This window comes from Carassius gibelio, chromosome B16 (genome assembly GCF_023724105.1).
Source record: "Carassius gibelio isolate Cgi1373 ecotype wild population from Czech Republic chromosome B16, carGib1.2-hapl.c, whole genome shotgun sequence".
Classification (NCBI taxonomy): domain Eukaryota; kingdom Metazoa; phylum Chordata; class Actinopteri; order Cypriniformes; family Cyprinidae; genus Carassius; species Carassius gibelio.
In genome coordinates this window covers 5,102,820-5,130,644 of record NC_068411.1, presented here as the reverse complement: position 1 = coordinate 5,130,644, position 27,825 = coordinate 5,102,820, and the positions used below count along the sequence as shown (strand labels likewise).

Here is a 27,825-nt window from a genome sequence, read left to right as displayed (position 1 = left end):
GGTGGCTTGAGCCCGCCATCGCTGCTTGCAGCTATATTTAGGGCCCGAGCACCGATGGTGTGAGGACCCTCTTGGAATTGCTCCGTTTATTATTATTATTATTATTATTATTATACTTCTCCAAAATGAATCGCATTTTTGAGGGCCTAAACATACTCAAAAAGTCATGAAACTTTGCACACACCTCAGAACTGGCGAAAATTTACATCTGATATGAGTTTCAGAAGTGGGTGTGGCAAAATGGCTCGACAGCGCCACCTATACACGTTCAATGGTGTGCGCCTCGAGCTATGTTTCACGTACATGTATGAAAATCGGTACACAGGTGTAACTCTCCAGTACCTACAAAAAAAGTCTCTTAGAGCAAAATTCTAAACCCAACAGGAAGTGGGTTATTTTTAATATTATGAGCAAATTTTGTGTCATTTTTGCCATTTCCATGCGTTGTATTTTAACGAACTCCTCCTAGAGACTTATTCAGATCAACACCAAGTTTGGTATGCCTAATCTAAAGGACTTTGCGATGTTAAATTGCGAAGATTTTGAGTTTTCGTTGAAGGGCGTGTCAGTGGCGGCCTGGCGAATTTCGATGATTCGCCATGAAAAATGAAGTTGCTATAACTCAGACATACAATGTCCAATCTGCCCCAAACTTCACATGGTTGATAAGACTCTGAAACTGAATAGATTGACATGCCCATATTAAGTTATCTTCATAGCGCCACCTATTGGCAACAGGAAGTGTCATATTTTACGCTGCGAAGAACTACTCCTAGAAATTTTATGACATCAATGTATTTTTTGTGGTCAGTCTAATCTAAAGGCCTGTGCGATGTTAAGATGTGAAGATCTTGAGTTTTCGTTAAAAGGCGTGTCCATGGCGCCATCACGAAGTTCGATGTCTCGCCATGGGAATAAAAGATGTTATAACTCAGGTATAAAATGTCCGATCTTCCCCAAACTGCACATGTGTGATAAGAGTCCTGGCTTGAACACATCTGAAGGCCAAAATTCCATCAGGTGTGGCAAAATGGCTCGATAGCGCCACCTATACACTTTCAACAGAGTGCGCCTCGAGCTATGTTTCACGTACATGTACAAAAATCGGTATACACATGTAACACACCAATACCTACAAAAAAGTCTCTTGGTACGAAATCCGAATCCCAACAGGAAGTCGGTTATTTAGAATTTTCTCTGCAAAATTGGCGTTGTTTTTGCCATTTTCAGGGGTTGTACTTTAACGAACTCCTCCTAGAGATTTATTCAGATCAACACCAAACCTGGTCAGTGTAATCTTAAGCCCTTTGCGATGTTAAATTGCGAAGATCTTTAGATTTCGTTAAAGGGCGTGTCCATGGCGGCCTGACAAATTTCGATGTTTCGCCATGAAAAAGGAAGTTGCTGTAACTCAGACATACAATGTCCAATCTGCCCCAAACTTCACATGTTAGATAAAACTTCTGCCCTTAACAGATCTACATGCCCACATTCAGTTCTAGTCATAGCGCCACCTATTGGCAACAGGAAGTGACATGTTTTACGCTGCGACAAACTACTCCTATAATTTTTTTGAGATTAACATATATTTTGTGGTCATTCTAATCTAAAGGCCTGTGCAATGTTAACTTTTGGAGATCTTGAGTTTTTGTTAAAGGGCGTTTCCATGGCGCCATGACAAAATTTGATGTCTTGCCACAGCAAGAGAAGTTGTTGTAACTCAAGCATAAAATGTTCAATCTTCCCCAAACTTCACATGTTTGATAAGAGTCCTGGCCTGAACACATCTGAAGGCCAATATTCCATTATAATGATAGCGCCACCTGCTGGCAACGGTAAGATTGGCACATATATGGGATATACTTTGACATATTCCACTTATATTTAGGACATTAAATGCATATTTCTCAACGTTCACCTTTTTACTAAAGCCACACGATGGCAGTGAGCCCGGGTGCGAGGGCCCGTTCATCGCTGCTTGCAGCTTTAATTAGGGCTCAAGCCTGGAGGGCGAGAGCCCTATTGTTTTCCTTAGGATTATTTGTTATTATTATTATTTTTCTTCAAGGTTTCGGGGGCTTTTGGGGCCCTTAACATGCTTAAAAAGTCTTGAAAATTGGCACACACATTGGAACCTGCGGCCATTAGGGCCGGGCAGAGACTGATACACGGGCGTGGCACAGGGGCTCTACAGCGCCCCCTGGAATACTGAGGGCCATATATCATACATACTTGCACGTAGACACACGAAACTCGGTACACATGTAGATCTCATCAAACCAAACAACTTTTGTACTGCATGTCATAGGCTCCGCCCAACAGGAAGTTGGATATTTAGGGTTTAGTATTCATATTTTTCGTCAAAGTTGTGGGGGCTTTTGGGGTCCTTAACATACTCAAAAACTCTTGAAAATTTGCGCACACTTTGGAATCTGTGGCCTTTAGGAGCCTGCAGAGGCTGGGACCCAGGCGTGGCACAGGGGCTCTATGGCGCCCCCTGGAACACAGTCATAAATGTTGATGTATAGCTCACACATACTTGCTCGTATTAATATGAAACTCAGTACACATATAGATCTCATCGTGCTGAACAACTTTCGTACTGCATGTCATTCGGCTCCGCCCAACAGGAAGTCAGCTATTTAGAGTTATGTAAAAAGCGCATGCTCTGGAATTTGAAATACTTGTCATAGGTTTTTTTGCCGATTGCCACCAAATTCGGTCAACATGATCTCAAGACACTGGGGATGAAAAATTGCCAGGGGATTTTTGATATCTCGAACGGTTTGCTCGTGGCGAGGCGTTGAAATTATGGCGAGAAATTAGAAACAGGAAGTGTCTAATACCATCCACATACATTTCCTGATTTTAATCAAACTTCATCAGATTATTCGTTGTATGATGTCGATCGCATATATGTGACTATTAGGAGTCAAAGTTATAGCGCCACCAACTGGCAGCAGGAAGTGTGTCATTTTCAAAATGATTTGAATTCAGCATCTTATTTTTACTCGATTTGCTTCAAACTTCATCAGAATAATGTTAAAACACAGCCGATATAAATCTGCTGGGGGGATATTGATATCTAAAAATATTGTTGCCGTGGCAACATGTTAAACTGGAATACTTCTCAGGTGATTTTGAGGCATATAACATGCTTAGAATTTCATCAAACTCAGAACACATATCAGTATTTGTGATAACTAGACACTGGCAAAAGTTCATAAGAGGGCGTGGAAGAGGCACTCTATAGCGCCACCTTTTGTCAAAAGTGGCGGGGTTAGTTTTAGCTACAGACACCAAACTCGGTACAAAAATTTTTCTTATCAAGACGGACAACTTTCTAATTCACAGTCATCAGCTACGATCAACAGGAAGTCAGCTATTTTGATTTGAATGTGGATTTTTTTTTACATTTAGCTGTGAATTAATGCATACTGCTCAGAGGAGAGTAACACTATACACACCAAACTTTGTCTACATGATGCCAAAACATTTTAAACAACTTAAATTGCCAATGGATTTTGGATAGCTTAAACGGTTTTGTCGTGGTGATTTTTTTAAATGACAGTAAAAATGGAATTATTAATTTTCCTGCATTTTTAAATTCCAAACACTTCAAAACCTTTTTTCGTACAGAAAAAAAGTCATTCTGAGTAAATATGGATAGTTTCACGACTTTACAACACTGTATAGATAACAGAAAATTAAAAAACTGTCAGACATCTCATCTCACTCTGTCCCTCTGTTTGAGTGTATGTGCTTAGACTTCCATTGTCTGAGAGAAATAGCGCCCCTACAGGTTCAATTACCGGACTTTTACTTTCACTTTTAAATCGGTTAAAAATACAAATAAATACTTAGATTTAATTCACACTGACAAGCTAAACCAACATATCTGATTATTACCGGTTCAGGGCTCATGGATAAATTATTTCTGGCCAGAGATACGTGAGAAATAGGAGAGATGAATCACCGCTGTGATCACGAGCGTCTGGAGTAAAGAGCTCAGAAAAAACGAATTTATTCCTGTTTTAAAGCTTTTAAAAATAAATTATTACAGCGATATCACACAATCAACCAATTAGAACACACCAAGAGCTAAATTCAGATGTTTTTGAACTGTTTGTGTGAAAATGAATTATTTGCGGCTGCCTATCTGAAACCACCGCCTCCGATCAGCGCGTACAGTGTCGAGCTCAAAACAAACGAATTTATTCTTGTTTAAGAGCTTTTTTAAATAAAATATTACCACAAATGCACACAATAAACCCATTGTAACACTACAAGAGCTAAATGCAGGTGTTTGTGACCCGTTTAAGTGTGCAAGACTATTTGAAAGCGCGACTGGCAGAATAACATATATCTCTCGAGCTGCAGGATTCTGCCTTTCGTCGTACGAACGAACACATCACGGACAAGATTATTTCAAAATACATAATAGCTTGGCGACTATAAACGAAAACAGCCACGTGAACATAAACTGTTGAGAAATAAATCTGAAATGGATCTACTGGATTATAATATTAAGTGACCGCATATACCAGCTGCTTCTGTCTTCAATTTTGATCCATATAAAAAATGAAACTCATTCATCTTGGCTGCTTTTTTTAATGTGTGTACGTATTTATTTATTTATTTATTTATTTATTTATTTATTTATTTATTTATTATTTTGCTCTAACAAGAATTAATCTATATTTAATTAAATCAATTACATTTTATTTTACATTTGATTTGTCCATTTCTGCATCTAAACGCCTAAAAACCTAAAACATGCTCTATTATACTATTGTTAGCAATTTCTTTATCGTCCAATTTATCTGGTGTACACTTTTATTTTCATAATAAACTTGTTTGTTAGATTATACACAGTTACAGTGGTCTATAATAAATATTGACAGGTTTTATTCAAGCTATTTAGAATGATTGCAGTAGGCAAATGTTTTGAAATGTAAATAAAATAAAAAAAAATTAAATAAATAAATAAATAAAAAACATTGGAAAAGAATAACTGTTGTACATTTTTATACATTTTGTATAATTTCATAGTTTATGCATTATAGTTATAAAAACAAATAAATTTAGCCACTCACATAAAATCTTATAGGCCTTATCCTTTTCTGACAGTTTTAGGGATTTTTAAAAATCCTAAAAAACCTTATTTGTGCTGCAAATAATAATTTCAAACTCAAACAGTAAATATTCAGTTCATGCTTTATAAAGCCTTGTCCCAATATTAATAGTCAGTAGTAAGAAGTTTATAAATACAGCTATAAAAAGCTTGTTCTTGGGTTATAAGCACATTTATTAAAAAGGAGAGTAAAGGGTCAGTTATCTTCCTATGAAAAAAAAAAAAAACAAAAAAAAAAAACAAACAACAACACAGATTGATACAGAACTCAGAAATTTTATTGTGGATTTATGATAAAATCAGCCTGTAAATGAATTCATACTCCTCCAAGAAGACACAAGTTCACAGCAAACTTTTTTAACATGAAGCTAATATACTGAAGATGTTAAATTGCGAATGGGTTTAGGATAGCTTAAATGGTGTGGCCATAGCGATTTATTAAAGTAACGTAAAAAAATACAATCGTTATTTTACTATATCTTTAAAATTTTTCATTCCAACTCTTCATAATTTTTTATATACGTAGAAGTCATCATTTGAAGGAAGCACAGTAAGTTTCATAGCTTTATCATTTTCAAGAGCCAGCATAAAATTAAAACTATCATAACTTATAAATCAAGCTTGCAATTCTTAGTACCAATAATGGCCACCAGATGGAGCTATAGGATCACTTTTAAATAATTATTGTAAAACAAGTATGATTTAAATCATTTATAGAAATCTTTCAAAGAAAAATAATATGTATTTTATGTATTTTACTGATAAAATGACCCTCACTTAATTAGAATAACAAGCTGAAGTATTGTGAACTGTATATTAAGAATAATTCTTTATAAGCTTTATGGACAGATACGTTTTGAGTGACTCTTGAAGGTTCAGCACAACATCCTCTTTTACCACTGTTTAAAGAATTTATCTTACAGAACAGGTGTGAATGAATTTTGGATAGCTTGAATGATTTTGCGTGGTGATTTTTTGAAATAACAGTAAAAAAGTAACCAGTAAATGTCTTTTATTTTTTTAAAGTGCAGCTTCTAAACACTTCAAAAAAATGTACACATAGCAGACAAGTCATTCTGAGGAAATATGCATAGTTCCATGACTATACAACATTATATGGATGATAGAAAATTAAAAAACTATCATACATCTGATGTCACTCTGTCCCTCTGTCACTGTGGTTAATGTGTGTGTGTGTGTGTGTGTGTTTGTGTGTGTGTTAAGTGAATTAGGTGTGAAACTATCAGGGAGCATTTAGTCTCCAGCGCCAACATTTTACAGAACTGCCACTTTCCTGGAGTCTCAGAATTACAATGTGCCAGGTTCTGAGAGATCTAAGATTCCAAAAAATTATTTAATTAGAATACTATGAAGTATTGTGAAATACTATATATTAAGACTTTATATATAGGCTTTATGAACAGATTAGAGTGACTCGTGAAGGACCAGCACCACCTCCTCTTGTCCGATGGTTTGAGGAATATATCTTCCAGAATCCGGGATTAAGATTTAGGAGCTCATTTTTATTCCACCTCCTTTCCTGAAAGTCTGTCTTGCAGAATTGACTAAAAATTAATCTTCACATTAATTCCTAATTATTTTGCAATTCTTTTTGTCAGTTCTTCTTGACCTGTTTTTCTCTTCCAGCTTTCCTGGACTATTGTATAGCACTCATAAATGATTAAATAAAAAATAATGGTAGTTATTAAGATTGATATGGTTTGGAATTGGTAAAATGTGCTTGGAAAAAAATCACAATAAAACAATGTTTTAATGTTTAATTTGGAATATTAACTGACATGAATGAATGCTATATAAATATTGTTCATGTTAACATAATGTTTATAAATGAAATCTTATTGTAAAGTGTTACTAAAGTTATATATATATATATATATATATATATATATATATATTGTTCTGTGAATGTGATTTTAAAGTCTAGATGATTCAGATTAACCCTTTAACTGCCATATCATTTAAAACCTCACTGCCAGAGGGATATTGTGAATGCATGTGCCCGCTGGGCACAGTTTACCTGATGCCACCGGGGGTGGCGATGGCATTGGTGGCTTGAGCCCGCCATCGCTGCTTGCAGCTATATTTTGTTATTATTATTATTTTTCTTCAAGGTTTCGGGGGCTTTTGGGGCCCTTAACATGCTTAAAAAGTCTTGAAAATTGGCACACACATTGGAACCTGCGGCCATTAGGGCCGGGCAGAGACTGATACACGGGCGTGGCACAGGGGCTCTACAGCGCCCCCTGGAATACTGAGGGCCATATATCATACATACTTGCACGTAGACACACGAAACTCGGTACACATGTAGATCTCATCAAACCAAACAACTTTTGTACTGCATGTCATAGGCTCCGCCCAACAGGAAGTTGGATATTTAGGGTTTAGTATTCATATTTTTCGTCAAAGTTGTGGGGGCTTTTGGGGTCCTTAACATACTCAAAAACTCTTGAAAATTTGCGCACACTTTGGAATCTGTGGCCTTTAGGAGCCTGCAGAGGCTGGGACCCGGGCGTGGCACAGCGGCTCTATGGCGCCCCCTGTAACACAGTCATAAATGTTGATGTATAGCTCACACATACTTGCTAGTATTAATATGAAACTCAGTACACATATAGATCTCATCGTGCTGAACAACTTTCGTACTGCATGTCATTCGGCTCCGCCCAACAGGAAGTCAGCTATTTAGAGTTATGTAAAAAGCGCATGCTCTGGAATTTGAAATACTTGTCATAGGTTTTTTTGCCGATTGCCACCAAATTCGGTCAACATGATCTCAAGACATTGGGAATGAAAAATTGCCAGGGGATTTTTGATATCTCGAACGGTTTGCTCGTGGCGAGGTGTTGAAATTATGGCGAAAAATGAGAAACAGGAAGTGTCTAATACCATCCACATACATTTCCTGATTTTAATCAAACTGCATCAGATTATTCGTTGTATGATGTCGATCGCATATATGTGACTATTAGGAGTCAAAGTTATAGCGCCACCAACTGGCAGCAGGAAGTGTGTCATTTTCAAAATTATTTGAATTCAGCATCTTATTTTTACTCGATTTGCTTCAAACTTCATCAGAATAATGTTAAAACACAGCCGATATAAATCTGCTGGGGGGATATTGATATCTAAAAATATTGTTGCCGTGGCAACATGTTAAACTGGAATACTTCTCAGGTGATTTTGAGGCATATAACATGCTTAGAATTTCATCAAACTCAGAACACATATCAGTATTTATGATAACTAGACACTGGCAAAAGTTCATAAGAGGGCGTGGAAGAGGCACTCTATAGCGCCACCTTTTGTCAAAAGTGGCGGGGTTAGTTTTAGCTACAGACACCAAACTCGGTACAAAAATTTTTCTTATCAAGACGGACAACTTTCTAATTCACAGTCATCAGCTACGATCAACAGGAAGTCAGCTATTTTGATTTGAATGTGGATTTTTTTTTTACATTTAGCTGTGAATTAATGCATACTGCTCAGAGGAGAGTAACACTATACACACCAAACTTTGTCTACATGATGCCAAAACATTTTAAACAACTTAAATTGCCAATGGATTTTGGATAGCTTAAACGGTTTTGTCGTGGTGATTTTTTTAAATGACAGTAAAAATGGAATTATTAATTTTCCTGCATTTTTAAATTCCAAACACTTCAAAACCTTTTTTCGTACAGAAAAAAAGTCATTCTGAGTAAATATGGATAGTTTCACGACTTTACAACACTGTATGGATAACAGAAAATTTAAAAACTGTCAGACATCTCATCTCACTCTGTCCCTCTGTTTGAGTATATGTGCTTCAGACTTCCATTGTCTGAGAGAAATAGCGCCCCTACAGGTTCAATTCCCGGACTTTTACTTTCACTTTTAAATCGGTTAAAAATACAAATAAATACTTAGATTTAATTCACACTGACAAGCTAAACCAACATATCTGATTATTACCGGTTCAGGGCTCATGGATAAATTATTTCTGGCCAGAGATACGTGAGAAATAGGAGAGATGAATCACCGCTGTGATCACGAGCGTCTGGAGTAAAGAGCTCAGAAAAAAACGAATTTATTCCTGTTTTAAAGCTTTTAAAAATAAATTATTACAGCGATATCACACAATCAACCAATTAGAACACACCAAGAGCTAAATTCAGATGTTTTTGAACTGTTTGTGTGAAAATGAATTATTTGCGGCTGCCTATCTGAAACCACCGCCTCCGATCAGCGCGTACAGTGTCGAGCTCAAAACAAACGAATTTATTCTTGTTTAAGAGCTTTTTTAAATAAAATATTACCACAAATGCACACAATAAACCCATTGCAACACTACAAGAGCTAAATGCAGGTGTTTGTGACCCGTTTAAGTGTGCAAGACTATTTGAAAGCGCGACTGGCAGAATAACATCTCTCGAGCTGCAGGATTCTGCCTTTCGTCGTACGAACGAACACATCACGGACAAGATTATTTCAAAATACATAATAGCTTGGCGACTATAAACGAAAACAGCCACGTGAACATAAACTGTTGAGAAATAAATCTGAAATGGATCTACTGGATTTTAATATTAAGTGACCGCATATACCAGCTGCTTCTGTCTTCAATTTTGATCCATATAAAAAATGAAACTCATTCATCTTGGCTGCTTTTTTTAATGTGTGTACGTATTTATTTATTTATTTATTTATTTATTTATTTATTATTTTGCTCTAACAAGAATTAATCTATATTTAATTAAATCAATTACATTTTATTTTACATTTGATTTGTCCATTTCTGCATCTAAACGCCTAAAAACCTAAAACATGCTCTATTATACTATTGTTAGCAATTTCTTTATCGTCCAATTTATCTGGTGTACACTTTTATTTTCATAATAAACTTGTTTGTTAGATTATACACAGTTACAGTGGTCTATAATAAATATTAACAGGTTTTATTCAAGCTGTTTAGAATGATTGCAGTAGGCAAATGTTTTGAAATGTAAATAAAATAAAAAAAATTTAATAAATAAATAAATAAAAAACATTGGAAAAGAATAACTGTTGTACATTTTTATACATTTTGTATAATTTCATAGTTTATGCATTATAGTTATAAAAACAAATAAATTTAGCCACTCACATAAAATCTTATAGGCCTTATCCTTTTCTGACAGTTTTAGGGATTTTTAAAAATCCTAAAAAACCTTATTTGTGCTGCAAATAATAATTTCAAACTCAAACAGTAAATATTCAGTTCATGCTTTATAAAGCCTTGTCCCAATATTAATAGTCAGTAGTAAGCAGTTTATAAATACAGCTATAAAAAGCTTGTTCTTGGGTTATAAGCACATTTATTAAAAAGGAGAGTAAAGGGTCAGTTATCTTCCTATGAAAAATAAAAAAATAAAAAAAAACAAACAACAACACAGATTGATACAGAACTCAGAAATTTTATTGTGGATTTATGATAAAATCAGCCTGTAAATGAATTCATACTCCTCCAAGAAGACACAAGTTCACAGCAAACTTTTTTAACATGAAGCTAATATACTGAAGATGTTAAATTGCGAATGGGTTTAGGATACCTTAAATGGTGTGGCCATAGCGATTTATTAAAGTAACATAAAAAAATACAAGCGTTATTTTACTATATCTTTAAAATTTTTCATTCCAACTCTTCATAATTTTTTATATACGTAGAAGTCATCATTTGAAGGAAGCACAGTAAGTTTCATAGCTTTATCATTTTCAAGAGCCAGCATAAAATTAAAACTATCATAACTTATAAATCAAGCTTGCAATTCTTAGTTGCAATAATGACCACCAGATGGAGCTATAGGATTACTTTTAAATAATTATTGTAAAACAAGTATGATTTAAATCATTTATAGAAATCTTTCAAAGAAAAATAATATGTATTTTATGTATTTTACTGATAAAATGACCCTCACTTAATTAGAATAACAAGCTGAAGTATTGTGAACTGTATATTAAGAATAATTCTTTATAAGCTTTATGGACAGATACGTTTTAAGGTTCAGCACCACATCCTCTTTTACCACTGTTTAAAGAATTTATCTTACAGAACAGGTGTGAATGAATTTTGGATAGCTTGAATGATTTTGCGTGGTGATTTTTTGAAATAACAGTAAAAAAGTAACCAGTAAATGTCTTTTATTTTTTTAAAGTGCAGCTTCTAAACACTTCAAAAAAATGTACACATAGCAGACAAGTCATTCTGAGGAAATATGCATAGTTCCATGACTATACAACATTATATGGATGATAGAAAATTAAAAAACTATCATACATCTGATGTCACTCTGTCCCTCTGTCACTGTGGTTAATGTGTGTGTGTGTGTGTTTGTGTGTGTGTTAAGTGAATTAGGTGTGAAACTATCAGGGAGCATTTAGTCTCCAGCGCCAACATTTTACAGAACTGCCACTTTCCTGGAGTCTCAGAATTACAATGTGCCAGGTTCTGAGAGATCTAAGATTCCAAAAAATTATTTAATTAGAATACTATGAAGTATTGTGAAATACTATATATTAAGACTTTATATATAGGCTTAATTAACAGATTAGAGTGACTCGTGAAGGACCAGCACCACCTCCTCTTGTCCGATGGTTTGAGGAATATATCTTCCAGAATCCGGGATTAAGATTTAGGAGCTCATTTTTATTCCACCTCATTTCCTGAAAGTCTGTCTTGCAGAATTGACTAAAAATTAATCTTCACATTAATTCCTAATTATTTTGCAATTCTTTTTGTCAGTTCTTCTTGACCTGTTTTTCTCTTCCAGCTTTCCTGGACTATTGTATAGCACTCATAAATGATTAAATAAAAAATAATGGTAGTTATTAAGATTGATATGGTTTGGAATTGGTAAAATGTGCTTGGAAAAAAATCACAATAAAACAATGTTTTAATGTTTAATTTGGAATATTAACTGACATGAATGAATGCTATATAAATATTGTTCATGTTAACATAATGTTTATAAATGAAATCTTATTGTAAAGTGTTACTAAAGTTATATATATATATATATATATATATATATATATATATATATATATATATATATATATATATATATATATATATATATATATATATATATTGTTCTGTGAATGTGATTTTAAAGTCTAGATGATTCGGATTAACCCTTTAACTGCCATATCATTTAAAACCTCACTGCCAGAGGGATATTGTGAATGCATGTGCCCGCTGGGCACAGTTTACCGGATGCCACCGGGGGTGGCGATGGCATTGGTGGCTTGAGCCCGCCATCGCTGCTTGCAGCTATATTTATTAGGGCTCAAGCCTGGAGGGCGAGAGCCCTATTGTTTTCCTTAGGATTATTTGTTATTATTATTAGGGCTCAAGCCTGGAGGGCGAGAGCCCTATTGTTTTCCTTAGGATTATTTTTAGGGCTCAAGCCCGAAGGGGCGAAGAGCCCTATTGTTCTTCTAAGGATTATTCTTATTATTATTTTTTTTATTTTTTATTAAACCTTCCGGGGGTTTTTGGGGGCCTTAACATGCTCAAAAACTCTTGAAAATTGGCACACACATTGGAATCTGCGGCCATCAGGACGCCACAGAGGCTGGGACCCGGGCGTGGCACAGGGGCTCTACAGCGCCCCCTGGAACACAGTCAGAAATCTTGAACCATAGCTCACACACACTTGCATATATTTATATGAAACTCAGTACACTTGTAGATCTAATTGAGCTGAACAACTTTCGCGCTTTATGTCATAGGCTCCGCCCAACAGGAAGTCAGCTATTCAGGGCTTTTTAAAAAAAGCATGCTCTGGAATTTGAAATACTCCTCTGAGGTTTTCAACCCGTTCGCCACGAAACTCGGTGAACATGATCTCAAGACATTGTGGATGAAAAATTGCGAGGGGATTTTTGATATCTCGAACGGTTTGCCCGTGGCGAGGCGTGGAACTTATGCCGAGAAATGAGGAACAGGAAATGTCTAAAAACATCCACATACATTTCCTGAATTTGATCAAACTTCATTGGTTTGTTCGTTGTATGATACTGATTGTATATATGTGACTATTAAGAGTCAACGTTATAGCGCCACCAACTGGCAGCAGGAAGTGTGTCATTTTCCAAATGCTTTGAATTCAGCATCTTATTTTTACTCGATTTACTTAAAACTTCATCAGAATAATGACAAAACACGGACGATGTAAATCTGTTGTGGGGATATTGATATCTGATATAGTGTTGCCATGGCAACGTGTCAAACTTGAATGTTCTGTTATGGTGAGTTTGAGGCAGACAACAAGCTCAGATTTACATGAAACTCAAAACACATATCAGTATTAGTGATAGCTAGACAATGGCAAAAGCTTTTAAAAGGGCGTGAATGAGGCACTCTATAGCGCCACCTTTTGTCAAAAGTGGGGGGGTTAGTTTTAGCTACAGACACCAAACTTGGTACATAAATTGTTCTTATCAAGACGGACAACTTTCTAATTCACAGTCATCAGCTACGATCAACAGGAAGTCAGCTATTTTGATTTGAATGTGGATTTTTTTTTACATTTAGCTGTGAATTAATGCATACTGCTCAGAGGAGAGTAACACTATACACACCAAACTTTGTCTACATGATGCCAAAACATTTTAAACAACTTAAATTGCCAATGGATTTTGGATAGCTTGGATGGTTTTGTCGTGGTGATTTTTTTAAATGACAGTAAAAATGAAATTATTAATTGTCCTGCATTTTTAAATTCCAAACACTTCAAAACGTTTTTTCATACAGAAAAAAAGTCATTCTGAGTAAATATTGATAGTTTCACGACTTTACAACACTGTATGGATAACAGAAAATTAAAAAACTGTCAGACATCTCATCTCACTCTGTCCCTCTGTTTGAGTGTGTGTGCTTAGACTTCCATTGTCTGAGAGAAATTGCGCCCCTACAGGTGCATATCCTGAACTAAAAAAGGGAGGAGACTCTCTTTTGGTTTCACTTTTAAATCGGTTAAAATACAAAATAATACTTGGATTTAATTCACACTGACAAGCTAAACCAACATATATGATTATTACCAGGTCAGGGCTCATTAATAATGGATGTGTGGTCAGTGATACGTGAGAAACACGAGAGATGAATCACCGCTCTGAGCAGGAGCGTGTGGAATGATGAGCTCAGAAAAACGAGTTTATTCTTGTTTTATAGCTATTAAAAATAAAGTATTGCAGCGATATCACACAATTCACCAATTAGAACACACCAAGAGCTAAATTAAGATGTTTTTGAACTGTTTGTGTGATAATGAAATATTCGCGGCTGCCTATCTGAAATCACTGCCTCCGATCAGCGCGCACAGTGTCACAAGTTCAAAACAAACAAATTTATTCTTGTTTAAGAGCTTTTTAAAATAAATTATTGCCATAAATGCACACTATACACCCATTATAACACAACACGAGCTAAATACAGGTGTTTGTGACCCGTTTATGTGCGCAAGACTATTTGAAAGCGCGACTGGCAGAATAACATATATCTCTCGAGCTGCATGATTCTGCCTTTCGTCGTAAGAACGAACACATCACGGACAAGATTATTTCAAAACACATAATAGCTTGGCTAATATAAACGAAAACAGCCAAGTGAACATAAACTGTTGAGAAATAAATCTGAAGTGGATCTACTGGATTTTAATATTAATTGACCGCATATACCAGCTGCTTCTGTCTTCAATTTTAATCTATATAAAAAATTTAACTCATTAATCTTGGCTGCTTTTTTAATGTGTGTATGTATTTATTTATTATTTTGCTCTAACAAGACTTAATCTATATTTAATTAAATCAATTACATTTTATTTTACATTTGATTTGTCCATTTCTGCATCTAAACGCCTAAAAACCTAAAACATGCTCTATTATATTATTGTTAGCAATTTCTTTATCGTCCAATTTATCTGGTGTACACACTTTTATTTTCATAATAAACTTTTTTGTTAGATTATACACAGTTGCAGTGGTCTATAATAAATATTAACAGGTTTTATTCAAGCTGTTTAGAATGATTGCCATAGGATATTTTTTTAAATGTAAATCCATACAGCTATAAATAGCTTGTTCTTGGTTTATAAGCACATTTATTAAAAAGGAGAGTAAAGGGTCAGTTATCTTCCTATGAAAAATAAAAAAATAAAAATAAACAAACAACAACACAGATTGATACAGAACTCAGAAATGTTATTGTGGATTTATGATAAACTCAGCCTGTAAATGAATTCATTCTCCTCCAAGAAGACACAAGTAGTTCACACCTGTTTTACTGTTTTAACATGAACCCATATACTGAAGATGTTCAATTTCGAATGGGTTTAGGATACCTTAAATGGTGTGGCCATAGCGATTTATTAAAGTAACATAAACAAAATACAATAGTTATTTTACTATATCTTTAAAAAAATTTTAATTCCAACTCTTCATAATTTTTTATATACGTAGGAGTCATCATTTGAAGGAAGCACAGTAAGTTTCATAGCTTTATCATTTTCAAGAGCCAGCATAAAATTAAAACTATCATAACATATAAATCAAGCTTGCAATTCTTAGTACCAATAATGGCCACCAGATGGCGCTATAGGATTACTTTTAAATAATTATTGTAGAAACAAGTATGATTTAAATCATTTATAGAAATCTTTCAAAGAAAAATAATATGTATTTTACTGATAAAATGACCCTCACTTAATTAGAATAATATGCTGAAGTATTGTGAAAACTGTGTATTAAGAATAATTCTTTATAGGCTTTATGGACAGATAAGTTTGGAGTGACTCTTGAAGGATCAGCACCACATCCTCTTTTACCACTGTTTAAAGAATTTATCTTACAGAACAGGTGCGAATGAATTTTGGATAGCTTGAATGGTTTTGTCGTGGTGATTTTTTGAAATAACAGTAAAAAAGGAACCAGTAAATGTCTTTTATTTTTTTAAGTGCAGCTTCTAAACACTTCAACAAAATGTACACATAGAAGACAAGTCATGCTGAGGAAATATGCATAGTTTCATGACTATACAACACTATATGGATGATAGAAAATTAAAAAACTACCATACATCTGATGTCATTGTCCCTCTGGGTAATGTGTGTGTGTGTGTGTGTTAAGTGTGTGTGCTGAGTTTGTGTGAATGTGTGGGAGAGGGGATGGGCTTGGTGTCAGAGAGAGAGAGAGGGGGGGGGGGGGAGACTTAATCATCTCTTTAATCACCAGCAGAAAAAAAAGCAATTTGGTGTTGTTGTTGTTTTTTCATCATTACAGCTTAAGAAATATCTTAGGCCTCAACATCAACTGTTGCTAGCCTACTCCCAAAATTAATAGTCATTAGTAAGCATTTTATAAATACAGCTATAATTAAATTGTTCATAGTTTATATGCACATTAATTTTGAGGAGATTAAAGGCTGTAATCTTCCTAAAAAAATAAAAAAAATAAAAATAAAAAAAATAAACAAACACAGAACTCAGAAACATTTATTTCAAGATGCAATAAAAGAAAACTGTACACTATATATATATATACATACACAATTGAATAAGTTTATATTTATTTTTTTTATCAAGTGTACAGCTAATAATAATAATAATAATAATAACAATAATAATAATGCATTTTATTTAAGGCGCCTTTCAAACCACTCAAGGTCACCGTACAACAAGTAACAACAGTAACAATATTAAAACAAAAAATAACAGCAAATAACAATGTCAATAAAAAACCACAATAATATTAGAATAGCACAACATATTGTGGAATACTATATTAAGACTTTATATATAGGCTTTATGAACAGATAGGTTTTGAGAGATTCTTGAAGTACTAGCATCACCTCCTCTTGTACAACGGTTTGAGGAATATATCTTCCAGATAGTACCGCCGCTCCCTATATGCAGAATACGCAGTCTTCGTAGGGCACCAACTCCCAGAGGGGGCACCATCCCAGTAGCTCAAAAAAAATAAAACATGCGCCATTCTCCCATCCGCGCTCGCGACCGCTCGGACATTTGCGGATGAATGTTCGTAATTGATGGATGGACATCTATGCCAGGGTAAAAGACATCAGCAATCCGGCACAGAGAAAAGAAATATAAAGTAAAAAACAAAACAAAAACAGGCATAAAGTTGGCTTGACATTGGACATTCGAGAGTCTCAAATTTAGGGACCGTCTCTAAAGTTACATGTGATATTGTTATACACTTTTCTAACGTCAGTAGCATTTGAAGAGAATGACTTACAGTCATAAAAACAACTGTAATTGTTCATCTAGGTGACAGCTATAATGCACCATTAAATTAAATGTTTGATATTTATTAAAACAAACTGTAAGTCATATGTACATTATGCTACTTTTTCACATGGGCTCAAAAGCAAATTTGAAGCTCAATAGCATTTGAGGAAAAAGACTTGCAGTCATAAACCAATTGTAATGTGTTCATTTAGGTGTCAGCTACGATGCACAACTTATACATTTTTTATATATATTAAAATAAAGTGTTACTAAAGTTATATATATATATATATTGTTCTGTGTATGTGATTTCAAAGTCTAGACGGGTTGGATTAACCCTTTAACTGCCATATCCCTTAAAATTTGATTGCCAGAGGGTTACTGTAAATGCTTATGCCCGCTGGGCACAGTTTTCCCGATGCCACCGGGGTGGTGTTGCACTGACGGCTTGAGCCCGCCATCGCTGCTTGCAGCTATATTTTATTATTATTATTATTATTATTATTTTTTTCTAACGTTACGGGGGCTTTTGGGGTCCTCAACATGCTCGAAAACTCTTGAAAATTGGCACACAGATTGGAACCTGCGGCCATTAGGGTCGGGCAGAGACTGATACACGGGCGTGGCACAGGGGCTCTACAGCGCCCCCTGGAATACTGAGGGCCATATATCATACATACTTGCACGTAGACGCATGAAACTCGGTACACATGTAGATCTCATTAAACCAAACAACTTTCGTACTGCATGTCATAGGCTCCGCCCAACAGGAAGTTGGCTATTTAGGGTTTATTATTCATATTTTTGGTCAAAGTTGTGGGGGCTTTTGGGGTCCCTAACATACTCAAAAACTCTTGAAAATTTGCGCACACTTTGGAATCTGTGCCCTTTAGGAGCCTGCAGAGGTTGGGACCCGGGCGTGGCACAGGGGCTCTATGGCGCCCCCTGGAACACAGTCATAAATGTTGATGTATAGCTCACACATACTTGCACATATTCATATGAAACTCAGTACACATATAGATCTCATTGTGCCGAACAATTTTCGTATTGCATGTCATTGGGCTCCGCCCAACAGGAAGTCAGCTATTTAGAGTTATGTAAAAAGCGCATGCTCTGGAATTTGATATACTTGTCATAGGTTTTTTACTCGTTTACCACCAAACTCGGTCAACATGATCTCAAGACATTGGGGATGAAAAATTGCCAGGGGATTTTTGATATCTCGAACGGTTTGCTCGTGGCGAGGCGTTGAAATTATGGCGAGAATTGAGAAACAGGAAGTGTCTAATACCATCCACATACATTTCCTGATTTCAATCAAACTTCATCAGATTATTCATTGTATGATGTCGATCACATATATGTGACTATTAGGAGTCAAAGTTATAGCGCCACCAACTGGCAGCAGGAAGTGTGTCATTTTCAAAATGCTTTGAATTCAGCATCTTATTTTTACTCGATTTGCTTCAAACTTCATCAGAATAATGTTAAAACACAGCCGATATGAATCTGCTGGGGGAAATTGGATAGCTAAAAATATTGTTGCCGTGGCAACATGTCAAACTGGAATACTTCTCAGGTGATTTTGAGGCATATAACATGCTTAGAATTTCATCAAACTCAGAACACATATCAGTATTTATGATAACTAGACACTGGCAAAAGTTCATAAGAGGGCGTGGAAGAGGCACTCTATAGCGCCACCTTTTGTCAAAAGTGGGGGGGTTAGTTTTAGCTACAGACACCAAACTCGGTAAAAAAATTGTTCTTATCAAGACGGACAACTTTCTAATTCACAGTCATCAGCTACGATCAACAGGAAGTCAGCTATTTTGATTTGAATGTGGATTTTTTTTTACATTTAGTTGTGAATTAATGCATACTGCTCAGAGGAGAGTAACACTATACACACCAAACTTTTTCTACATGATGCCAAAACATTTTAAACAACTTAAATTGCCAATGGATTTTGGATAGCTTGAACGGTTTTGTCGTGGTGATTTTTTTTAATGACAGTAAAACTGGAATTATTAATTTTCCTGCATTTTTAAATTCCAAACACTTCAAAACCTTTTTTCATACAGACAAAAAGTCATTCTGAGTAAATATGGATAGTTTCACGACTTTACAACACTGTATGGATAATAGAAAATTAAAAAACTGTCAGACATCTCATCTCACTCTGTCCCTCTGTTTGAGTATATGTGCTTCAGACTTCCATTGTCTGAGAGAAATTGCGCCCCTACAGGTGCAATTACCGGAGATTTAGTTTCTCTTTTAAATCGGTTAAAATACAAATAAATACTTGGATTTAATTCACACTGACAAGCTAAACCAACATATATGATTATTATCAGGTCAGGGCTCATTAATAATGGATGTGTGGTCAGTGATACGTGAGAAACACGAGAGATGAATCACCGCTCTGAGCATGAGCATCTGGAATGATGAGCTCAGAAAAAACGAGTTTATTCTTGTTTTATAGCTATTAAAAATAAAGTATTGCAGCGATATCACACAATTCACCAATTAGAACACACCAAGAGCTAAATTAAGATGTTTTTGAACTGTTTGTGTGAAAATGAAATATTTGAGGCTGCCTATATGAAATCACGCCTCCGATCAGCGCGTACAGTGTCGAGCTCAAAACAAACGAATTTATTCTTGTTTAAGAGCTTTTTTAAATAAAATATTACCACAAATGCACACAATAAACCCATTGTAACACTACAAGAGCTAAATGCAGGTGTTTGTGACCCGTTTAAGTGTGCAAGACTATTTGACACCGCCACTGGCAGAATAACATATCTCTCGAGCTGCAGGATTCTGCCTTTCGTCGTAAGAACGAACACATCACGGACAAGATTATTTCAAAATAGCTTGGCGAATATAAACGAAAACAGCCACGTGAACGTAAACCGTTGAGAAATATATCTGAAGTGGATCTACTGGATTTGAATATTAAGTGACCGCGTATACCAGCTGCTTCTGTCTTCAATTTTAATCTATATAAAAAATGTAATTCATTCATCTTGGCTGCGTTTTTAATGTGTGTACGTATTTATTTATTTATTATTTTGCTCTAACAAGAATTAATCTATATTTAATTAAATCAATTACATTTTATTTTACATTTTATTTGTCCATTTCTGCATCTAAACGCCTAAAAACATAAAACATGCTCTATTATACTATTGTTAGCAATTTCTTTATCGTCCAATTTATCTGGTGTACACACTTTTATTTTCATAATAAACTTGTTTGTTAGATTATACACAGTTACAGTGGTCTATAATAAATATTGACAGGTTTTATTCAAGCTGTTTAGAATGATTGCAGTAGGCAAATGTTTTGAAATGTAAATAAAATAAAAAAAAAATTAAATAAATAAATAAATAAAAAACATTGGAAAAGAATAACTGTTGTACATTTTTATACATTTTGTATAATTTCATAGTTTATGCATTATAGTTATAAAAACAAATAAATTTAGCCACTCACATAGAAATCTTAGGCCTTATCCTTTTCTGACAGTTTTAGGGATTTTTAAAAATCCTAAAAAACCTTATTTGTGCTGCAAATAATAATTTCAAACTCAAACAGTAAATATTCAGTTCATGCTTTATAAAGCCTTGTCCCAATATTAATAGTCAATAGTAAGCAGTTTATAAATACAGCTATAAAAAGCTTGTTCTTGGGTTATAAGCACATTTATTAAAAAGGAGAGTAAAGGGTCAGTTATCTTCCTATGAAAAATAAAAAAAAAAACAAAAAAAACAAACAACAACACAGATTGATACAGAACTCAGAAATTTTATTGTGGATTTATGATAAAATCAGCCTGTAAATGAATTCATACTCCTCCAAGAAGACACAAGTTCACAGCAAACTTTTTTAACATGAAGCTAATATACTGAAGATGTTAAATTGCGAATGGGTTTAGGATAGCTTAAATGGTGTGGCCATAGCGATTTATTAAAGTAACATAAAAAAATACAATCGTTATTTTACTATATCTTTAAAATTTTTCATTCCAACTCTTCATAATTTTTTATATACGTAGAAGTCATCATTTGAAGGAAGCACAGTAAGTTTCATAGCTTTATCATTTTCAAGAGCCAGCATAAAATTAAAACTATCATAACTTATAAATCAAGCTTGCAATTCTTAGTTCCAATAATGACCACCAGATGGAGCTATAGGATTACTTTTAAATAATTATTGTAAAACAAGTATGATTTAAATCATTTATAGAAATCTTTCAAAGAAAAATAATATGTATTTTATGTATTTTACTGATAAAATGACCCTCACTTAATTAGAATAACAAGCTGAAGTATTGTGAACTGTATATTAAGAATAATTCTTTATAAGCTTTATGGACAGATACGTTTTGAGTGACTCTTGAAGGTTCAGCACCACATCCTCTTTTACCACTGTTTAAAGAATTTATCTTACAGAACAGGTGTGAATGAATTTTGGATAGCTTGAATGATTTTGCGTGGTGATTTTTTGAAATAACAGTAAAAAAGTAACCAGTAAATGTCTTTTATTTTTTTAAAGTGCAGCTTCTAAACACTTCAAAAAAATGTACACATAGCAGACAAGTCATTCTGAGGAAATATGCATAGTTCCATGACTATACAACATTATATGGATGATAGAAAATTAAAAAACTATCATACATCTGATGTCACTCTGTCCCTCTGTCACTGTGGTTAATGTGTGTGTGTGTGTGTGTTTGTGTGTGTGTTAAGTGAATTAGGTGTGAAACTATCAGGGAGCATTTAGTCTCCAGCGCCAACATTTTACAGAACTGCCACTTTCCTGGAGTCTCAGAATTACAATGTGCCAGGTTCTGAGAGATCTAAGATTCCAAAAAATTATTTAATTAGAATACTATGAAGTATTGTGAAATACTATATATTAAGACTTTATATATAGGCTTAATTAACAGATTAGAGTGACTCGTGAAGGACCAGCACCACCTCCTCTTGTCCGATGGTTTGAGGAATATATCTTCCAGAATCCGGGATTAAGATTTAGGAGCTCATTTTTATTCCACCTCCTTTCCTGAAAGTCTGTCTTGCAGAATTGACTAAAAATTAATCTTCACATTAATTCCTAATTATTTTGCAATTCTTTTTGTCAGTTCTTCTTGACCTGTTTTTCTCTTCCAGCTTTCCTGGACTATTGTATAGCACTCATAAATGATTAAATAAAAAATAATGGTAGTTATTAAGATTGATATGGTTTGGAATTGGTAAAATGTGCTTGGAAAAAAATCACAATAAAACAATGTTTTAATGTTTAATTTGGAATATTAACTGACATGAATGAATGCTATATAAATATTGTTCATGTTAACATAATGTTTATAAATGAAATCTTATTGTAAAGTGTTACTAAAGTTATATATATATATATATATATATATATACATATATATATATATATATATATATATATATATATATATATATATATATATATATATATATATATATATATATATATATATATATTGTTCTGTGAATGTGATTTTAAAGTCTAGATGATTCGGATTAACCCTTTAACTGCCATATCATTTAAAACCTCACTGCCAGAGGGATATTGTGAATGCATGTGCCCGCTGGGCACAGTTTGCCTGATGCCACCGGGGTGGCGATGGCATTGGTGGCTTGAGCCCGCCATCGCTGCTTGCAGCTATATTTAGGGCCCGAGCACCGATGGTGTGAGGACCCTCTTGGAATTGCTCCGTTTATTATTATTATTATTATTATTATTATTATTATTATTATTATTATTATTATTATTATTATTATTCTTCTTCTCCAAAATGAATCGCATTTTTGAGGGCCTAAACATGCTCGAAAAGTCATGAAACTTTGCACACACCTCAGAACTGGCGAAAATTTACGTCTGATATGGGTTTCAGAAGTGGGTGTGGCAAAATGGCTCAACAGCGCCACCTATACACGTTCAACGGTGTGCGCCTCGAGCTACGTTTCATGTACATGTATGAAAATCGGTATACTCATGTAACTCTCCAATACCTACAAAAAAGTCTCTTGGAGCAAAATCCGAAACCCAACAGGAAGTCGGTTATTACTAATATTATGAGCAAATTTTGTGTCATTTTTGTCATTTCCATGCGTTGTATTTTAACGAACTCCTCCTAGAGATTCTTTCAGATCAACACCAAATTTGGTATGCCTAATCTGAAGGCCTTTGCGATGTTAAATTGCGAAGCTTTTGAGTTTTCGTTAATGGGCGTGTCCGTGGCGGCCTGGTGAATTTCGTTGATTCGCCATGAAACAGGAAGTTGCTATAACTCAGACATACAATGACCAATCTGCCCCAAACTTCACATGTTTGATGAGACTCCTGACGTGAACAGATTGACATGCCCATATTCAGTTATAGTCATAGCGCCACCTATTGGCAACAGGAAGTGACATATTTTACACTGCGATGAACTACTCCTAGAAATTTTATGACATCAGTGTATTTTTTGTGGTCAGTCTAATCTAAAGGCCTGTGAGATGTTAAGTTGTGAAGATCTTGAGTTTTCGTTAAAAGGCGTGTCCATGGCGCCGTCACGAAGTTCGATGTCTCGCCATGGGAATAAAAGATGTTATAACTCAGGCATAAAATGTCCGATCTTCCCCAAACTGCACATGTGTGATAAGAGTCCTGGCCTGAACACATCTGAAGGCCAATATTCCATCAGGTGTGGCAAAATGGCTCGATAGCGCCACCTATACACTTTCAACAGAGTGCGCCTCGAGCTATGTTTCACGTACATGTACAAAAATTGGTACACACATGTAACACACCAATACCTACAAAAAAGTCTCTTGGTACGAAATCCGAATCCCAACAGGAAGTCGGTTATTTAGAATTTTCTCTGCAAAATTGACGTTGTTTTTGCCATTTTCAGGGGTTGTACTTTAACAAACTCCTCCTAGAGATTTATTCAGATCAACACCAAACCTGTTCAGTGTAATCTTAAGCCCTTTGCGATGTTAAATTGCGGAGGTCTTTAGATTTCGTTAAAGGGCGTGTCCATGGCGGCCTGACAAATTTCGATGTTTCGCCATGAAAAAGGAAGTTGCTGTAACTCAGACATACAATGTCCAATCTGCCCCAAACTTCACATGTTAGATAAAACTTCTGCCCTTAACAGATCTACATGCCCACATTCAGTTATAGTCATAGCGCCACCTATTGGCAACAGGAAGTGACATGTTTTACGCTGTGACAAACTACTCCTATAATTTTTTTTAGATTAACATATATTTGGTGGTCAGTCTAATCTAAAGGCCTGTGCAATGTTAACTTTTGGAGATCTTGAGTTTTTGTTAAAGGGCGTTTCCATGGCGCCATGACAAAATTTGATGCCTTGCCACAGCAAGAGAAGTTGTTGTAGCTCAAGCATAAAATGTTCAATCTTCCCCAAACTTCACATGTTTGATAAGAGTCCTGGCCTGAACACATCTGAAGGCCAATATTCCATTATAATGATAGCGCCACCTGCTGGCAACGGTAAGATTGGCACATATATGGGATATACTTTGACATATTCCACTTATATTTAGGACATTAAATGCATATTTCTCAACGTTCACCTTTTTACTAAAGCCACACGATGGCGGTGAGCCCGGGTGCGAGGGCCCGTTCATCGCTGCTTGCAGCTTTAATTATTATTTATTCTTCTAATTTTTTTCCAAGGTTTCGGGGGCTTTTGGGGTCCTTAACATGCTTAAAAAGTCTTGAAAATTGGCACACACATTGGAACCTGCGGCCATTAGGGCCGGGCAGAGACTGATACACGGGCGTGGCACAGGGGCTCTACAGCGCCCCCTGGAATACTGAGGGCCATATATCATACATACTTGCATGTAGACACACGAAACTCGGTACACATGTAGATCTCATCAAACCAAACAACTTTCGTACTGCATGTCATAGGCTCCGCCCAACAGGAAGTTGGCTATTTTGGGTTTAGTAGTCATATTTTTCGTCAAAGTTGTGGGGGCTTTTGGGGTCCTTAACATACTCAAAAACTCTTGAAAATTTGCACACACTTTGGAATCTGTGGCCTTTAGGAGCCTGCAGAAGCTGGGACCCGGGCGTGGCACAGGGGCTCTACGGCGCCCCCTGGATCACAGTCAGAAATGTTGATGTATAGCTCACACATACTTGCCAATATTCATAAGAAACTCAGTACACATATAGATCTCATTGTGCCGAACAACTTTCGTATTGAATATCATAGGCTCCGCCCAACAGGAAGTCAGCTATTTAGAGTTATGTAAAAAGCGCATGCTCTGGAATTTGAAATACTTGTCATAGGTTTTTTACTCGATTGCCGCCAAACTCGGTCAACATGATCTCAAGACATTGGGGATGAAAAATTGCCAGGGGATTTTTGATATCTCAAACGGTTTGCTCGTGGCGAGGCTTTGAAATTATGGCGAGAAATGAGAAACAGGAAGTGTCTAATACCATCCACATACATTTCCTAATTTTAATCAAACTTCATCAGATTATTCATTGTATGATGTCGATCGCATATATGTGACTATTAGGAGTCAAAGTTATAGCGCCACCAAGTGGCAGCAGGAAGTGTGTCATTTTCAAAATGCTTTGAATTGAGCATCTTATTTTTACTCGATTTGCTTCAAACTTCATCAGAATAATGTTAAAACACAGCCGATATAAATCTGCTGGGGGGATATTGATATCTAAAAATATTGTTGCCGTGGCAACATGTCAAACTGGAATACTTCTCAGGTGATTTTGAGGCAAATAACATACTTAGAATTTCACAAAACTCTGAACACACATCAGTATTTCTGATAGGAACTTAAATTGTGAATGGATTTTGGATAGCTTGAATGGTTTTGCCGTGGTGATTTTTTTAAATGACCTTACAAAGGGAATCATTATTGTATTTTTAAATTGCAGCTTCCAAACACGTCAAATAATTTTTTCATACAGATGAAAAAGTCATTCTGAGGAAATATGCATAGTTTCACGACTTTACAACACTGTATGGATAACAGAAAATTAAAAAAACTGTAAGACATCTCATCTCACTCTGTCCCTCTGTTTGAGTATATGTGCTTCAGACTTCCATTGTCTGAGAGAAATAGCGCCCCTACAGGTTCAATTCCCGGACTTTTACTTTCACTTTTAAATCGGTTAAAAATACAAACAAATACTTAGATTTAATTCACACTGACAAGCTAAACCAACATATCTGATTATTACCGGTTCAGGGCTCATGGATAAATTATTTCTGGCCAGAGATACGTGAGAAATAGGAGAGATGAATCACCGCTGTGATCACGAGCGTCTGGAGTAAAGAGCTCAGAGAAAACGAATTTATTCCTGTTTTAAAGCTTTTAAAAATAAATTATTACAGCGATATCACACAATCAACCCATTGTAACACAACAAGAGCTAAATGCAGGTGTTTGTGACCTGTTTAAGTGTGCAAGACTATTTGAAAGCGCGACTGGCAGAATAACATGTATCTCTGGAGCTGCAGGATTCTGCCTTTCGTCGTACGAACGAACACATAACGGACAAGATTATTTCAAAATACATAATAGCTTGGCGAATATAAACGAAAACAGCCACGTGAACATAAACTGGATCTACTGGATTTGAATATTAAAGTGACCACATTTACCACTTGCTTCTGTCTTCAATTTTAATCTATATAAAAAAGGAAACTCATTCGACTTGGCTGCTTTTTTAATGTGTGCGTATTTATTTATTTATCTTTTTATACATTTTGTATAATTTCATAGTTTGTGTATTACAATTATAAAAACAAAAATAAAATTAGCCACTCACATAGAAATAGCTTAGGCCTTAACCTTTTTCTGACAGTTTTAGGGATTTTTAAAAATCCTAAAAAAACCTTATTTGTGCTGCAAATAATAATTTCAAACTCATTTGATACTGACCTATGACATCCTGTGACATTATATTTATTTTAATTTACATAATCTCATGGATGTAACAGTAAATCTGTTCAGCTCACAGATCAATACTAAGCTGTAATACAAGCAGAACTTTCACAAATGCTTATGAGTCATTTAAGGATTTGATAACACTGTAAAATAATGTCTAATTTGTTAACATTAGCAAATTCATTGATAACACTTTATAATAACTGCACTCATTATTAAATAGTCAGTTCATGCTTTATAAAGCCTTGTCCCAATATTAATAGTCAGTAGTAAGCAGTTTATAAATACAGCTATAAATAGCTTGTCCTTGGTTTATAAGCACATTTATTAAAAATGAGAGTAAGTTATCTTCCTATGAAAAATAAAAGATAAAAATAAACAAACAACAACACAGATTGATACAGAACTC

The 27,825-nt window shown here is 35.0% G+C and overlaps 2 long non-coding RNA genes across 5 annotated transcripts in view; one reads left to right on the top strand and one right to left on the bottom strand.

Moving 5' to 3' along the window:
* The window catches only part of LOC127974871 (uncharacterized), a 31,123-nt gene extending 19,711 nt beyond the window's left edge, over window positions 1-11,412 (top strand). Inside the window, exons 2-3 of one of the 3 annotated variants that reach the window (XR_008157389.1) lie at window positions 2,069-6,007; window positions 11,176-11,412. This is a non-coding gene — a long non-coding RNA (uncharacterized LOC127974871). Of the gene's footprint in view, window positions 1-2,068; window positions 6,916-11,175 lie in introns of those variants that run through there. The other 2 variants (XR_008157391.1, XR_008157390.1) reach the window with 2 other exon arrangements.
* LOC127974879 (uncharacterized) overlaps window positions 1-22,134 on the bottom strand; it is a 45,303-nt gene extending 23,169 nt beyond the window's left edge. For both annotated transcript variants that reach the window (XR_008157400.1, XR_008157401.1), the window contains exons 1-2: window positions 20,992-22,134; window positions 9,515-10,344 (exon numbers count right to left, since the gene is read on the bottom strand). This is a non-coding gene — a long non-coding RNA (uncharacterized LOC127974879). The remainder of the gene's footprint in view (window positions 1-9,514; window positions 10,345-20,991) is intronic.
* Window positions 22,135-27,825: the final 5,691 nt, after the last annotated feature.